The sequence below is a fragment of the Urocitellus parryii genome, chromosome 11, assembly GCF_045843805.1.
Source record: "Urocitellus parryii isolate mUroPar1 chromosome 11, mUroPar1.hap1, whole genome shotgun sequence".
Lineage (NCBI taxonomy): Eukaryota > Metazoa > Chordata > Mammalia > Rodentia > Sciuridae > Urocitellus > Urocitellus parryii.
The window spans coordinates 84,604,861-84,622,162 of NC_135541.1; positions in this window are offsets into that span (position 1 = coordinate 84,604,861).

Sequence of the window (17,302 nt, forward strand, 5' to 3'; positions counted from 1 at the left end):
TTGTGGACGGCCACCTTATTTTTACCCTTTGTTTTTGTGTTTTAGAGAATCCTTCAGTCAACACACTGGAGACTGCAAGAACTTGCAAGACTGACGTTTAAAAAGAACCTATTAATTTATTTCAACAGTTTGTTTTTGAAAAAGAGCTGTCATAACATATAACCCTTCCTACCTTCATTGTCTTATAATATATATGAAGCGCCACAAGTGTGCATGAGCCAAAGGAAGTAATAATGAGGAAGGAATAATATGCACAAAATATTTGAGAAAGTAACCTATCTCTGATAATGCTTCCTTCTGTTAAAGTTTAGTCTTTGTATATTAATCTGGACGAGCGAAGCTACAGATGTGCACACCGGCATGAGTTGCCATTAAGACCTCAAGCCCTTTATTCTTAAAAGGGCTTTTATAAAGTCATTCTTGAATGAGAGTCTTAGCCAGTGAAGAAAAACTACTAAAGTTATTATTTTACACTCCTTTTTTTTTTTCACCTCTAAGATTGAAAATCAGCATTGACAGTTAAAGTGAAAAATTTCGGGTTTGTTACTAGTTGGTCTGAGCCAGAAATGGAATTTTGAAAACAAACAAGAGGATTATCTATTTTAGGTACCAGTTTCACATTTTCTAAAGCATGCACACTTGTTGTTACCCTCATTTTGTAACCGATTTATTTGCCTTATGAGTGTGATTGCAGCTTTGAACATTCTGTACTATAATGGTTGCTAAGGAGAATAAGTCCTTCTGTTTTCTCTTTAACATTTAAAATATCTCAATGCACATGATATAATGAAACACTAATAATATCATAATTGCATAGCTAATATTAGCTGCTATTGCATGCTCCTAGATGCTAGAACTCATTGGGCATGTGGTATACTAAAGCAATACCCATTAGACAAGGACATTTTACTTCTTCCAGACACCAGAAGAAATGACCTTCAATTATTTGAAAAGAGACACAGAGACACCTCTGGCTACCTAGAGTTCTTCTTGTCTTGACCTAATTTTTGAGAAAACTCCCAAAGGGACTTTATCTCACAAACAGAACCACAGTCAAGAAGGATTAATAATATGGTTTGACTCTGCAAAGCCATCTGTGCTCTTTTAGAGTTTAAACAAGCCACACATTATAAAGTAACACTGTTTTATGTAGTTCATATATATTATCATGACATTTAAAATTAATATCATATCTGTTGAAAGAGGTGTAACAAACTCAGTTATATATAATGAACAGTTCATATGGGACTGTGTTCTCAAATTTATTATTTGAGGGTCGTCATTTTCATCATTGGTTTACTAAATTTATTTAGAAATGTTAGAAATGCAAAATCATGTGAAATTACCTTATAAAATTAAAATGGGAAGAAAGTGATTTTAATAATCTTAGACTGTTAACTACATCAAATCTGGGACCATACAGCCTCAAGTAACAGCGTAATTCAGGAACAAAACCAATTTACTTGTTGCACTCTCGTACATTTGAATAATTGTGGGGGTCCTAGGAAACTTTGACATGTTCATAGTAGAACAAAATAAAACAATTATGTTCACCACCAATAATAAATCAGCAGTCATTTTATTGATCTGTCCCTTGTGCATGCACCATTTCTTTCTTACTAAAGTTTTATCTGTTCCCATTTTCCTTGATTCAGATATTTCATTAAAGTTCAAACAACTATTCTTTGGAGTTTTTTTCCTCTTCGGTCTCTCCTTTTCTTGTCCCCCACTCCCAGACCCTATAATAGAGAATAACTTACATTTTATGTTATTCCAAAGCACTAATGATGAAAATAAAGTAAATTCTTTTTATGGGCTGCAATTTTTATTTTTGCCTTCTTAAAATATTTCTACTTAAATAAGTCCCGTATACCAGCTTTAAAAAGAAATAGGTATAATTTCCCTTCTGTAAGTATTGGGGAAAAGGCTGTCATAAGAGAGAGCTGAGGATTTTACATTTGGAGGGCCTGGGGTACACTTTCTTTAATCTCTGTCAAAAAAGGTCTTCTTTTAATTAGGACTTTATCCTTGTGATACAAACAATTTTTCCTGCTGTTCCTGTAAATGTTTGCCACACATATAAAGTCTATACCCGGTAGCTTGTGTTGCTTCAGGCTAGCGCTGAGAATCTCTTCTTCTGGCTCCATGCCACATGGGAGACCTACTTTAGATTAATTTACTAGTAATTAACTCCACAGGACTGATTCGCTTTTAATTTCAAAATAGCAATAATGTGTCTAAAAATGCCTTAGTAGAGCACTAGCTGTGAATATTGGAGTTATTGCTTTGACAAATTAAGTTAATGGAGATTGTGTTCTTATTTAAATGAAACCACATATTATCCACTCAGGAATTAAAAAAAAAATCCTACTTGCTGTTGTGAGCTGCCCTACTTAGTCTTTTCTATTTTTTTTCTTTTATGTGCCTGTTAAGACATATACCAACCGACTTCCTTCCTGTGCATTTTAATGGTAAATTCTAGGATGCAATTGGTATTATTCCTAGCACATCCCTCTTTCCAAAAAGAAGTATGTGAATTAGCAAAATTCTGTTTTGTACAGAGTGGTCTTTGCTTTACAAGCTACAAGGTAAGCTCCAGTTTAGACAAGGCTCCCTTGGTGTCAGAATCAGGAGAAAAGGTTTCTTCAGTGGGGAAATAGTTCTTTTCAGGAGGATACCTGGGAGGATAGGATGGAGTCGAGGAAGGTAGAAGGAGCTTACTTTAACCCACTGACAGAGAAAGATCTTGAAAAGATATGTGCAGTAATAGAACTAAGGATGCAGTGCAAATTCAGTGTTTCATCGGTGGCCTTTATTTCAGTGTTCAGGATTCAGACAATGCTTGCCTGGCTCTGGCAGTCCTACCAGCTGACTTGACAAAGGGCATCAGTGACATGCCTTTAAATTTAAGAACACCCAGAAAAAGCATAGTGTCCCTTACTTTTGAAGCCTGTCCTTAGGGTGGATGGGTTATGGGATGAGAATAGAGCTACACATGGAGCTCTTGGTCTGTAGGAAAAAGGAAGGAACTTTTCTTCCCTCCTACTTTCCCTTTTAATGTCACAAGGGCCCTCATGCATATGTGTGTTACTCGGCCCACAGGTCCAAGCTCCACGCTCATTTCCCTCTCTGCCAGCCACCTTATCCATCTTTAGGACCTAGTGATGCATACACAGGGCCACCCTGGAAATGGCCTTGAGCCAGTAGGGTGAGAGATTCCAGGGTTTCAAACACCAGCACCTGTTGAGTGAAACACAGGCTCTGGGGTGGCACATTTCCTTGGAATTCCTTTCCTTGTGGGAAGGGTGGTTCAAGGAGAGTGGAGGCAGGCCTTTTAAATTATGAGACTCAAGTTGGGACCCCAGTTTCTTTAAGGGCAGTACTGTGTGTACATAGGCCTTCTCCAAGGACTTCTTAGACAAGTACCCCACACAGGGTTTCTGCAGATACTTATCATATCAGACCTAATGCAATAGGTAAGGATGATGGGGATAAGAGAGTAGGAAGAGTGCAGATGAGACATTGATTGTTGTTGAAGGACAGTGATGGGTATGTGGGGATACAGTGCATGGTTTTCTCTACTTCTGGGTATTGTTGCAAATTTTTATAATGGAAATTTTTAAAATGTCAAGCAAAAACCAAAAAAAAAAAAGAAAGAAAGAAAGAAAGAGAAAGAAAGAAATGGAAAAGAGAGGAAAAGAAAGAATAAAGGAAGAAAAGTAACTAGTGCGGGGGTTGGGGTTGTGGCTCAGTGGTTAGAGTGCTCACCTAGCACAGACAGGGTGCTGGGTTCGATCCTCAGTACCACATTAAAAAAAAATAATAAAGGTATTGTGTCCAACTTACAACTAAAACAAAATATTAAAAAAAGAGAAAAGTAACCTGTGCCTTAGGTTATGTAAAAATTAAAGGGAGAAGCTGGAATTCAAACCTTTGACTCCAAAGCATGAGGTTGTAGCTACCCCAATGTGGGATAAAAATCAGAATTTTTAAAGTTAATGTGGAATTCCCTTCATCATGAAGCCATTCCCTAAATTCCCAAATCTACCTCTCCCTTACTTACATGCATAGCTACAGTCTAGTTGGTGTAGGTGCTGCCTTCTGAATTTGGCTCATTCAAGGGCCTTCTAGGGTTGTATCATCTTCTCACAGTGTACCCCCTCCATTCTCCCATCCATAGAGGCTCCTTAAGTTTCTACCTCCTCATTGGAACTCCCCACCAGCCATAAATAACTTCTTCCTCCATAGAACCCTTGCACCACTTGGATCTTACCACATATTTCCTCTTTGTGTTATCTGTTTCTTAATGTGTGTGTCTTGTCTTCAAAACTAGATAGGAAAGGCTTTGTTTCTTCTAGGTTTATTTTTCATCCCTTTGAATTTTTTAACATCAAATACTCTTTCATATTTTTGTAATAATCTATCTGAAATACACTATATATTTAATATGTGTTTGTAATTGATGGCAGTATTTTTTTTTCTTTTTTTTGCTACCAAGAATTGAACCCAGGGATGCTTAACCACTGAACAACATCCCCAGCCATTTTTATTTTTTATTTGGAGACAGGTTCTCACTAAATTGCTTAGGTCTCTGCTAAATTGCTGAGGCTGGCTTTGAACTTGCAATCCTCCTGCTTCGGCCTCCTGAGCCACTGGGATTATAGGCATATGCCACCTGCCCCTGAGTGACAGCAATAATTTTTTTAAGAAAAAAAGATTTGGTTTTCTTTCCCTTGCACGTTAATTTTTCTCTTAATGAAGTAGACCCAGGAATAAACCCTGGTTTCCAACTTATATCTTGCCAAAGGATATTTAGGTATCCCATAATAATGTATGGGATGATGAGCCAGGTGTATATATTACATGTTGTGAGGGTGATACTTCTACCCTATCCAAGCTCTGTTCATCCTGACTAGAGTGACAATAAAAGCTTCAGTCCTAATTACTATTTTAAATTCAAGGTTGAATTACCCAAGATGTGCAATTATAAAAAAGAATGTACAATTATTTCTCAGGGCCATACACAGAGAAGTAGTGTATTTTTTGTTTGGTAAAAGCTTAAACATTGCTAATCAATAGCTATGAACTTTTGCTGGAACCCTGGGATAAATAACTATGGGAATATCTTTACCTCTCCTTGTCAGTTCACCAGAAGATGGACCTGGAAAAAGTGCTAATGATCATTCAGGCTGACTCTTTGCTATTTTTACTAGATAGAAGATGCTTTAACTTTTAATCTTTCCTGGGATAAATTAGGCCCATTTACCATTTTTTCTATTTTCAGTGAGTAGCAAAGTATGTAGCATCCTTTGTGTGGTAATTCTGTAACAGATACTTGCCTTTAGCCAAGTGACAGTTTTGTGAAATCCTCATTACTACAACATTTGCTCTGTGAAAGTTTTGTTTCTTTAAAATAAAATTTAGTTTTTCTATCCAAAGACATGTCTGTTTTCACAGAAAATTTGTAGAACATAGAAGCACAGAAGAAATTATATCATCTATAGTTCCAAATTTCCCCCAAATTACCATCCTTAACATTTTTCTGTACTCATCTACCTGTTTTTTTCTCTTTTGCCTGTATGTATACTTGATTGCACATAATTGCAATCAGAAAGTATATATTGACATATATGTGTGTCTAATAACCTATATGAAAACAAGTGTGTGCTGGTGAGAGATGTTATAAGGAGGAGGCCTGGTGACACATAGTATTTGTCAGGAGTGCTTGTAGTAGAATATGATCAACTATAAGAAAAAGATTATCCCAAAGTGGCTAGAACAAGGAACACATCTGATCATCTCACAAAACAGAAGTCTGAAGGTAGATGCTTCTGGAATTTCTCTGTTAGCAGAATGATGTCATTAAGGACGCAGGTACTTTCATTCTTCTGCTCCACAGACCCCAATGCAGTTGCTTCACAGTTCCAAGACAGCTGCTGTGACTCCAAGTGGTGATGATCCCAAAACAGCACCCCAAACAGAAGGAAGCAAAAAGTCTCTTATTTTCTTGTCTCTCTTTCCTAAGAGAGGAAATTCTAGAAAACTCCCTTTAAGGACCTCCTACATCTCATGGGCCAGAAGTAGTTTGCATGACCATCCTGAAGGATATTGGGCTGAGAAAACTTGGCATTAAGGAAAAATTATCTGAAAAAATACATGTAGTGCTGATCCACACAGATGATATGTGGTTTTTCACTGTGCTGCTCTCTACTGACTTGGTAGAGTTTCTCTCATAACACACAGCTAGCTGCACTGCAGGTTAAAATGAATAGGTCCTCGTGTAATTTCCAATATTTAGAAGACATGTGTTATAAGTCTATTGTTCAGAAATGGGATTTTGTCTGGCCCCTACTACTTGGATTTCTCACAGTCTGAACAGGTGAACATGTAAAAAACTATAACCTACCAGTCCTCTTTCTCTTCCAATCCCTCCCATGGTTGCTTTCTGCTGGGATGGAGCTCCTGCTGGATCTCCATCAGAGATGAGATGATGCTTCTCACAGCAGCACCCACGCAGTAGGATTGTTTCTAGGTTATGGTTCGAACATACTGGGGTCTGGTGATGCCCAAGATCAACACCCTCTTTACGGTCTGAGTTTCGAAACATGTGACAAATAAGAACAGAAAGTGTGCAGATGGTGAATCAAAATATTACCTCTACTACTGATAAAGTTGAGGTCAAAGAATTCAACTTAAGGTGAGTGCCAGAATAGGTTCTAACTCCCTCCCCACCAGTCAGATCATGGTTATAAACATGTTGACCTGCTGTCACTGGTTCATGGAGAGGAGAAGGAAAGAAACTACATCTCTTTTACTCAAGACCTTCTTAAATTAGCTCCACCTCATTGAGGAATTTGAACAAGTATCTATTTCCTGACTACCAGGTAACTCATGCTACCTCTAAGGAGTGCTCTGAAAGATAGAGTAAGATTTTAGGAGCATATAGCAAAAATCCCTTCTTCTATAGGTCAGTCAAGAGAGAAAATGGCATGTTCCTTTCAAAGAACACAGCCTGTGATTTTTGAACTGGGTCAAGCATGCTTATGGTAGAGTCACTCAAATGAGCCATGGAACTTTGTTTCTATCCAGTTTCATCAATTAGAAGAAATTCCTCCTCATTACTGGCCACAGATAAATTACCAGTTGTATCAGGGAGCATTAGCCAGGGGTCATTTAATCTAGACCCTAACTGCAGAGTTAAGCAGTAAACAAGTATACTCTCCAAATCTGGGACAGAATAGTTTTTACCATGTTATGAAGTATGACTGAAGAAGGAGATAATCAGTGTGGAGAGGAGAGGACTACATGGAAAAGTAAGGTTGTTTTCAAATATCTGAAAGGCTGTCAAGCATAATAATGGTGCTAGCTTCCATTTATTGATAATGTACTATGAGTCAGACATTGCACTATGCACTTTATATATTTTGCCTCATTTAATTTTCACAGCCTTATAAGGCAAAGATTATGATTTCAGTTTTATAGTTGAGACTCCTGATTACTTGAGAGGCGGGCTTGCTTAAGGTCACTGGCAAGGGAGGGAGCTACCTGTCAAACTGGAGTCTAGCTGACTCCAAAGCCTAGGTATGTAAACACAATACCAAACTGCACAAGAAGGAGCAAAGGTTTGGTGTGAGGTTCTAGAAGCAGAATTTGGTTCAGTGGGTGGGAGATAGATTTCAGGTTAATATGAGTAAAAACTTTATCTCAATTATACATGCTCAAAATAGTCTGGGCTGTCTCAGGAAATTGTGACTTCCCCAACACCTGAGGAATTCAAATAGGGTACGAAGTATGAGCTCTGGAGAGGATGTCTGTGTAGTGCAGGAAGCTTTACCAAATCAACTCGGAGATGCCTTTCAAGTCTAATTTCTATCATTACATAATATCTCTTCTGCTTATGGGTGACAAAATCTTTCTTGGCCTCGGCCTGTGATGTTTCAGTTAACCAGTCAAGGGGTGAGCTTGGCAAAGCTTTACCCACAACAACCAACAGAGAAGCAAGCCTAGTTACCTAGGGGTGTCCCTCCCTGCACACAGGGACGTGAATACAACATAATTTAAATGACTTTGCCCTCTTACTGCTTTTCCCTGTTATCTCCTTTGTTCCTACCTCATCCCAAACACTTTTTATGCAATTTAAGCTGAAAGAAGTATGGTTTACTTAAGTGTTCTCAGGCTAAATACTGAGGCCTAATGTACTACCTAATTTCCTTAAAAACTTTTCACAAGTACAATCATTTTGGTTCCTTTCTTTTTTTGGGGAACTGAAAAGATTTCAGAGAAGACTATTCAGATGAGAAGTAAACTATGGTTGTCTTTCATTTTAACTCTACCTTCAAAAAAAAAATTGTTCCTGGCTGTGTTTTGCTCATCTGATAGTCTGAAGCAGATCTTAGCCAAAGTCTGCTTATCTGAATACTTAGAATTGACAGCCCAGTGACATTCAGGGTCCTTCCAGTGATTTGACAAAATGAAAGATAGATATACTAAAAGTTACCAATATAAAAGCTCAGCACAAAGTTCTTTTGGATTTGATGAAAATCAATAATCGAGTCTGGTGTATATATATAACAACCTAAAATCTTTAGACTCTGCTTTCTAATTAACTTGAACAAAAGTTTTGAAAGTCCTTAACGTATATATTCTGAATTGTCTTGGCATTTAGATATGGAAATAATGCCACTGATCTGCTTGTTTTGCTAGCTGTTAGTATACTGTATCATTGTTGTAATTATCATCATCATCAAAAATTGTTCATCAGTAGCTCAGTGTAGAACATCAAGTTATATGTAATTTGGCTTTTGTAATTTAACAAACTGTGCCCAAACAGTGATTTTAAAGTAGCCATCATTGATTAGCTCATTAGTCTATGGGTTAGCACTTTGGATGCAGACTTCTGGTTGGGTTTTCGGCTGGTCTCATCTGAATCCATTCATGAGTCTGTAGTGAGATGGTGGTCCATGGTCCACACAACTGCCTGGCACTTGATTGGTGGCTGGACTATCTCTTGAAGGGCTGAGCTCGCCTAGGTTTGTTCACATGATGGTGATCTTGGAGTCAAGTTTCTGCTTCTGCTACGTTTGCTAATGTGCACTGGTCAAAGCACAACACAGGGCCGACCCAATGTCAAGGGGTAGAGGAATATATTTCACCTTTTGATGAGAATCTCTTCAAAGCCACATTGCAAGAGTGTGGATATAGGGAGAGAAAGGATTTGTGACCATTTTTGCAAGGGACCACAGCTATGAATATACCATCCTTATTCTTAAGGTCTTGCAATCTCATTATGGAGCTAGAAAAGAGGTATGAAGAAATAAATAGCTGACTTAAATTTACCTGCTAATAAAATACAGAGTAGGGGAGATCAGTGAAGTCAGGATTTCTTCACATAGGATGTGGGATTAAGAAGAATGGGGAAGAGGAAAGAACATTGCAAACACAGAAAAAGTTAGGAGCAAAGACATTGTATTAGTTTTCTGTTGCTACCATAACTGATCGCTGTAAACTGAGTGGTTTAAAATAACATGAACTTACTATTTTATCATTCTGTAGGTCAGAGCTTCATCATGGTCTCATCATGCTGAAACAGCATGTTGGGAAGCTTAATCCTTCTTGGAGCTTATAGGAGAGAATTTATTCTTATTTTGAGTTGTTGGCCGAATTCAACTCCTTTCAATTGCAGAACCCAAGTCCATTTCCAGCTTCTAGAGTCTGCTGCTTTCCTTGGCTAATGGCCTGTCCCCTCCATCTTCAAAAATGATGGGTCTTGCCACTGTCATGTTACCTCTTTCTGACTTATCTCCCTCTGCCTTCTTGAATTTTTTAAGAATTAAAGAGATTTGATTGCCTCCCCTCCAGATGATCCGAGATAATCTTACCATTTCAAAGTTTTTAAACCCTTATGTTATAGTTTGAATATGTCCTCTAAAATTCCCATGTTGGAAAGTTAATCTCCAATGCAACAGTGCTGAGAAGTAGAACTTTTAAGAGGTGATTGTATCATGAGGGCTGCACCCTCATGAATGAATTGATGCTATCATTTCATAAGTGGGTTAGTTAATGTGGGAGTGTGTTCCTGATAAAAGCATGTTGGCTCCTTTTCTTCTTGATTATGTATACTTTTTTGTTCTTCTGCCTTCCACCATGAAATGATGCAGCAATAAGGCCCTTCCTAGAGGTGGGCCTCTAAATCTTGGACTTCCTAGTCTCCAGAACTATAAAAGATTTGTATGTGATACTTTTGGGGAGCCATTATTCTGCCTACCATAGACATAGAACCAGGACTGTGTAAATTGTGCTTGACTGCAAAGAAAAAAGTTAAATAGGGAAAAAGAGATGAAAGGTAAGAGTGCACCAATTCAGCCATGTTCCTTGTACTTATGTTACTTTGGGGCCAATTTAATGAATGGCCCTTTTTAATTTTTTTTTTTTTAGGACTATGCCTTCTTTGACTAACTATCAAAATCTTAGCCTTCTTTTGTAATTCTGAAACATTTTTTGTATCATTATTAATCAAGATGTAAATATCAAGTTTTAATTTTTGGTGTTTGCATTACAGAATTTTATATATATATAAAATTGTATTTAAAATATTTTTAAAAGGATAGACTTTCCTTCCTAAGCTCCAGTCTATTTGTTCCTTGTGGATGCTGATATACAGGTCCTATGCCACCTTTCTAGTCCCCACCTCTCCCCCTCCATGAAACTGGATTCTCTATGAAACTCATCATCTCTGCTGACAGGTTTCAGCTGACAACATGGTTGACACACTCTTGGTTAACCCAGGAAGCTGGGTTTGTCTTTGATCTCCCATCATCTTCAAGAAGTGATATAAATTGTATTGATTTGAGAGAGTGTGCAGTTCATTTTTACATAAATGATTGATCATATTTATAAATTTTAGGAAAAAACCTATAATTATGAAGGGTTAGTTTCTTATTTACTGTACCATTGTAGAACATCATGTCCCTGACTAATCTTTCAGTCAAATATTTTGTTCTCTTTAGACTGGTTTCTCTTATCCAAGTTTGAGTCTGCAGTGTCATTACAGAATTTTGGAAGACCATTCTTATCCTGAGGAAAAACAACAAACAATCCAATAAGGGCTCTTTGAACCTCTGAGCTGGGGTGGAGATAAAAGGAGAAATGCTCTTTGTCTTAAAGATATCTACTTTCTTCATAAGGAAAAAAAATCAATCTCACTTTACTCTGAAAAATGTTTGAGAACAGGAGAACTCATTTGCAGAGATGAAAATCTGAAAGCATAAAGGAACAGTAATTTGCTATATCTAAAAATATACCCTGTCTTGATGCATTTCCATCACGTGGCTGTTAGCAGCGTGTCCAGGCTTCATCTGCAAAGAAAGATACCTCATCCGAGATCACATTCAAGAATCAGATACAGTTGGTTTTAATGTGCTTTCCTCTAAGTTGAGCACATTGTAATGATTCCTCCATTAGACTACCCCACAGAGACAGGAAGAGGCATAATTATTATATTTTTGGTTCTAGTCATTTGTAGCAAGCTTACCATCTACCTGTGTAAATGATACAGTCACAGTCCTTGCCTTCAAGGGACTTAGATCTAGTGAGGGAATGAAAATAAAACAAACAGTTGCATATGTAGTTTTTTTCTTTTTTCATTACAATTGGGATAAGTGACAAAAGGTAAAATTATGAAGTGCTATGAAAATTTACAAAAGGGAAGACTAAATTAGTTTGAGCTTCCAGAAAAGCTTTTCTAAGTGCCAAAAATAAACTCAGATGAATTTAGGAAAAAATTGTATTGTACAATAAAAGGAAATATAGATCGTGACCTGAGAGACCTCAAATCAAAAAATGGTAAGAAGCTCAGAGATACATCATCACAGATGGCTTATAAAGTGAGAATAAGGATGTCATTTAACATTTGCAATGATTGGTTCTTATAACAGGAATTTGCAGGTATCCAGGGGATTGGTTAAAAGTGATAATGTATACCATTTTTGGAAGGCTACTCAAGTTCAAAATTATGGGCTACTCCAAAAGTGTATCTGAATCAGTATATACATTTATGTTTATCTTTGGATAATTCACAGATTGGAGTGAGGACAATAATTCACAGGTTGAGCTGAAAAATTGAGGAAATTCTCTTTCTAGTAATTCATGTTGGGTTAAATAGAGAATTTTTAGCATAGAATTCATCAACATTGATTACCAGTCCTGGATTAGTTAATGGTCAAATGGTAACTGGATTACAATGGGAATTCAATCTAGGAGTAAATTTTGGGAAACCAGTTTGACACAATGGTGAATATCTCTTTGTTAGGCATTGGTAAAAGGATAGCAGACTCCTGAGAGTTATAGCAATGAATATGTAGTACTGAAAAAAAAAAATAGAAACAGAATCTTCTCTCAGCCTGCTAGCTGAAGAATGTTGTGCATATTATCTATTTAATAAACTCTTTATAGCATAAGAAGCTTGCAGACACATATCATATTCTTGATCAAGCTCTGAAGAGAATTCTACAATTTCAGTGGCTGCAGCTACTACTTTTAGACAATTTGGATATGCCCTGCCCTGGGATCCAACTGTAGGCTGTATTAAGTTATAGGTCTTCTTTTTTGTTCATGCTCTTGAGTGAAGATGCACAAAGCCAATTGTCAAGGACAAACAGTGTGAAGAGTTTTGAGTAATTGGAAAGTGCTAATGTGGGAGGATTTTGTAAAACCTGCTCAAGTTCAGTAAGGGCCTTTCATGTTTTGTTTCCTAAGAAAGAGTTTCTTCAGTGCTATTTTTGATCAATTCATAGAGTGGAGAGGACAATAAGAAAAAATTGGGAACCCAGGGCCTGCAATATCCTGCGACTTTAGCAATACTTTGAGTTGTCTTTTTAGTTTACCAATTTCTGATAATTTTGGATAGTTTTTATTTTATTTTATTTTTGGAGACAGAAAGAAAATCGTGACCTGGGTAACGTTTCACTTCTCATAAAAAGAGTTAACGTTTGTCTTGAAAGGCTTTATGACCTTTAAAACCAACTGTGGCAGCAAATGCATTGAACCAGTTTCTGAGTTCTCTTTGAATGAAGAGAAAAGGAGCAAATCATGAACAAACTCAGAGTTGAATTTTTAAAAAAATTATCAGATTTTTAAAATCTTGATGTAAAATTTGTAAAGAGTATGAAAGAGTAATAGCAAATCCCTGAGATATTACTGTTCAAGTCTGTTGTTTTTTCCAAGTGAAAGTAAACAAAAACTGGTTTTCTTTGTCTACAAGAATATCATGAAAGAACAAAAGAAAGAAAAGAAGAAAAAAAAAAAGAAATGGGGGTAGAGAAAGAGGGAGGGAGGAAGAAAAAGTAAGCATAATTCCATTATTATGAACTACTTGGATTCAGTGGGTACATCCAAAGGGGAATTTGGGTTAGGCAATACTAAAAATCTTGGAATAACAATTTTATTTGTAGTTCTAATTATACAAGTTCTAAGACCTTGTGTAATTCTCCATCACTATCCATGGGATAGGTAGAATGGGAGAACTACAAGGACCAGTATTCCTGGAATCATATTCCTCTGTTTCAACTATTATTCAGTGTTAGGAGTGAGCCTGTGTATGAGTTCAGATTTCAAAGGGTACTGAGACAATTTAAGAAGTGAGTTTAAAGGATTACTCTGAAAATTTTTGTTACCTTTTAATTTGTCCTAATTAGTTGTACCTGACAGTAGAATGAATTTTGACACATTATACAGAAATAGAGTATAACTTCTCATTTGTTTAAGGATTAGTCTGAATTTTAATAGATTCAGCATCTCTTATTTTTCTCACATCTGGTGAAGAGGACCATAGAATGTCAAGCTTAGACAAACAGAATAACCCTTTTATGTAAACAAAGAGGTAAGATTTAAAAGATACTTATTTAAGAACTCTTGAGTGGGCAAGAAACCGCAATTTACTCTGTAGGTTCCAGCACCCAATTACTAACCAGCCTTGGGGCTCATTAGAGAATTTTGTTGGATCCCACTTCTGATACCATACAATGTCAAAAATAAAATCAGATGAAATTAGACAATTTAAATAGTTTATTTTCATAAAGTAAAAGGAAGTATTCAGAAAGTCTCAGAAATATTCAAAAAGTCTCAAACCGAAAGTGGTAAGAAGTTCAAAGGCATATCATTGTAGGATGGCTTATAAAACAAAAAATTAGATGTTCTTTATCCTTTAAAATAATTGGTTATATACTGTTTTCATATGTTAAGGCATTTTTCCTTGATATCAGATAATTAATTAAATTGATTATCATACAGTTTTAGAAGTTTTGTTTGTGATTATTAGAAATAATTTCAAGACATTTAGCCAAGTTTCACTTAACATTAATGAAAAACAAGCAAGGTTAATTTTTGCTTCTATAGCTTAACTTTTTTTGTCGGACCAGGGAAATATTAGGCCTGGTCTTTTTATTTTATTTTATTTTAGTATAATAAAGTGATATTTAAAAGATCTGATCAACTAGTTAGAGTTCATCAGATGATACTATGTTGGGAGCTGGGGGAGGAGAAGTAAATGGATTCCAAGCAACAATATCTGCAATATTTGATATTTCCACATTTCACTTCCATGCTTGACCTGAAAACTGTAGACTGAAGAGATTCAAAGTGTCTTACATTATCTCTACTTTTTAAAGAATAGTTTCACTTTAAGTTAAGAAGTGATGCTTCAAAAGGTCAGTTAACATTTCCCATCTTAATATCTCTTCTTCTTTTGTTTTAATCTTCAAATCATGTTTTGGTATGATTTCTTACCAATCTTCATACTCCATTTCCAATCCCCAAACCGACATTGGCTACACATTTATCTGCCTGAATTCCAAACAACTCAGCATGGCTAACAAGGTTCTTCATGATTTAGCCCCTTTTCTAGCAACTTATCACCGTTCAACATGCTTCTTACCCACCATGACTTAGTTTCATTAAGTTTATGGTATTTCCTAGAATAATCAATGCTCTTCTTAGAGCATTAATTTTTATAAAATTATAGCCTTTACTTAGAAATCAGATAATCCTCTCATACTCCTCTACATATTCTGGTAGGAAGTGCCTCTAATCCTCTAAAACGAGATAGGTATTCCTTCTATGTTTCCATGACTAACCTATGGTTCACATCATGTTATGTGGAATTTTTTTTTTGTTTATTAGTCTATATGCTTTTCTAGACCACAATTTCCTCAAAGACAAGGGCTGAGTCTTGTTCAATGCCGTATTTCCTAGGATGTAATAGGCTCTAAATAAGTGCTAAGTGTTATTAAGGACAGTCAGTTAACACAGTGAAGCCATCTCCCTCAGTTCATCTTTGATCTCAAGGTAGTTTTGAAATTAATCTAACAATGGCTCTTCTGAAATCCAAAAGAAATAGAAGAATCATGATCAAGGAAGAATAAAAAAACAAGGAGGGAAGATAAGAACACACTGGGGCTCACTAAATGTCTTCAGACATCTATTGAAGAAAGATGGTCGTAGATCCCAGGTGCACAGAGTTATCAGTGCCCAAGGTCACCTAGAAGGGAAAGAAGCTAGTGCTAGTGACAGGGAATCATTTCTGAGTCTTGTTTTTTCTTCACATTGCATGCTCAATCCTGTAACAAATTCTAGTAACTTGACATTCAAAACACATCCAGAATCCTATCACTTTTATCTAGTTTGAGATATTCTCATTTGGCACCTGAATTATTGCAAGAGCCTCTTAAATGGGTCCCTTGCTATTGCCATTGACCCCTTTACAATCTATTATAAATACGGCAGCTAAGATGCTTCTTTTAACCACAAGTTAGATGACATCATGCCTTATCTTAAAATCCTCTAGTGGAGTCCCATCTAACTCTCAAAGCCAATGTTGTCTCTAGGCCCTGCACAAAATGGTGTGATGTGGAGTCACCTTTAATCTTGCTGATCTCATCTCGTTATTCTCCTCCTTTGTCTCCCCACTTCAGTCATACTGGCTTCTTCACTGTTCTTTTGACTTTTATGTGTATGTACTTTTATGAGTATCTGTACAGTTTTTTTTGCCTTTTTGTTACAAATATGGATTCATCTAATTCTTATTTTCCTTTCTTTCTACAAATGTACCTACCGTATACTTGGTACTGTATCTTGCTCTTTTACACTTACCTAGCTGAGACATTTTTTTCATATTAATAGACAAAGAATTTCAGTCACTGTACAGTTGCCTGTTGTTCCACTAAGCAAATAAATACCCCATGGTCTATAATATCAGTTCCCTATTGGTGAACACTTGAGTTGTTCCAAACATGTTCTAATATAAGCACTGCTGTAATAAATAACTTTGTACATATATCTTTTCATATGTGTGCAATTATACCTGTAACATACATATGGGAATTGTCTGGCTAAGGGGCAAATGCATTTGTAATTTAGATAAATATTGCCTGATTGTTCTTCTCACTAGCAATGCATGCGGCAATCTGTTTTCCCACCTATATCAACAATAAAGCATACAGTTACTCTTGGATTTTGTCTATCTCAATGATAACACACTGATTGTTAATATAGCTTTATTTGCATTTCTACTTTGATGATAGTGAAGATATTACACTTAGATGTTTAGGGACCATTTGTTTTTCTTCTAAATTCTGTCCTTTACCTATTTAACTTTTGTATTGTTGTTCCAGTTCTCAATTTCTAAGGACGTTTTTTCATATCAAAATGATAAGCTCTTATCTGTGATATAAGTTGAAAATATATTTTCCTCAACTTGTCATATGATTTGTCTAAATGATGTTTTGTTTGGTTTTTGCTATTTATGAATTTTATATAGTACTGTCCTGTCAGTACAGTTGAAAAGACCTTCACTGCAAGCCACATAATGATTTAAAACTTTTTAGAAGCCATCTTAAAAAGAAACCAGCAGAAACTAATCATTTAAAGGTTTTTTTTTTTTAAGGAAAGAGTTATATGAAGAATAAATTGAGTTTTGAATATTCAACAATGTTCAGCCTTCATGCCTGGAGGTCAATTTGGCTGGATATAACAAAGAGGCTTATAAATTCTTTGCTTGAGAATCTTGTAGATTTTGTTCCTCTGTTTCCTGGTGATGATCTTGTTAAGGAGAAGTATACATATGGTCCCCAGTGGTTCAATGTATGGTATTTTGGCTTGAGGATGATGTGAAAGTCATACGCATTCAGCGGAAACCATACTTTGAATTTCGAATTTTGATCTTTTCCTGGACTAGTGACCAGATCCAATACCCTCTCGTGATGCTGGGCAGTGGCAGTAAATGGGTGCTGTCAGTCAGCCACATGATCAC